Source organism: Salmo trutta, unplaced genomic scaffold (assembly GCF_901001165.1).
Source record: "Salmo trutta unplaced genomic scaffold, fSalTru1.1, whole genome shotgun sequence".
In the NCBI taxonomy this organism is placed as follows: domain Eukaryota; kingdom Metazoa; phylum Chordata; class Actinopteri; order Salmoniformes; family Salmonidae; genus Salmo; species Salmo trutta.
Genome location: NW_021822694.1, coordinates 106,250 through 107,555, shown reverse-complemented (window position 1 = coordinate 107,555; position 1,306 = coordinate 106,250).

Genomic DNA, 1,306 nt, shown 5'->3' with positions numbered 1-1,306 from the left:
TATAGTACACTACTTTTGACCGGGACCTATGCGCACTATGTAGTGTTCCATTTGGGATGCAAGCGTCTGACTGGTTGATGTTCGGTGTTATTGGTTTTAGGCCGTTGATCTCACAGAGAGAGTAATTATTGACCCTTCTTAATCCCCAAATGGATGGCAGCCAACCAAGTCGCCCTGAATGTTCTCAACAAGCATTGGAAATGAAACGTGGTATTTTGGTGGGGGTGGGGAATCAGCTTGTTACCCTTAGCTGAGTGTTCTTACAGCAACATAATAACCTTAAGTAATGGACTTGTGTCCCAAACTGCTCCCTATTAAATAGGTTAAGTACATTACTTTGGATTAGGGCCCATAGTATAGTGTTCTATATAGGGAGCCGTTTGGCATACGGACATGATGTCCAATGTTGAGCTCAACTTGATTCGTGTGTCCGGCAGTGAAGAGCTGTCTGTATCCTTCCTGACGAATAGAGAGGGTTTACCCACTGAAGCTCTTCTCTGATCCCTGTTCACTCAGTCTAGAAAACACAGCTTGTAGAATAGACTTCTGGGCATGTTTTACTCACTTAACAAACAAAAAACATCACTTCAAAGACATATTTCTACTCTTATCAAAGGGGGGAAAAATAAATGACAATTTTTTTTTTGGTGTAAAACTGTAAATGTATAACTTATTCCCTGTTTTCATTTATCTGAAGTGATGCCATGTGAGTCGGTAAGAAGACATTTCTAATGTATGCGAGGACAGAGAGGGTTATGGGAAATGTAGTGTGTTGGTTTGATAAACATTTAATGTAAGATGGTGAACAATCCAAAAGGAATGTTCATTTACATTTGAAAAAGTGCATTCAAATAATTGACTTGGTTACTAAAATAATATATTTAAAAATGCTTTTATCAATGTAAAGTAGTATTGTATTCTTTATGTAACATATTTTTGTAAAGATTTTATTTTCTGTCCCCCAGCATGTTAAATCATCATCCTGGAGTTGTTGGATAAGGTTTATTATTGTAAAATGTGTTAGTATCTTACTGGATCTCTGCTTGTTTCTGGGAGCAGCAATGTCATTTATCTACAATAAAAGGAATAAATTCAGAGTTTTGTTGTGGTTTGCAGGTTGATTTGTAATATCTCTCTCTCTTTTTTTGAAGGCCAGCGTTCAAATCAGAAACCTGTCCTGAAAGATACGTACGTAAAACCAGTCTTCAGACTGAGTGTTGTTGAGATGCAGTTCCATCTTAACCTTTTACAATACTGACAAAAAAAGTTAAAACAAAACCACAATGAAAACACAAAACACCACTTG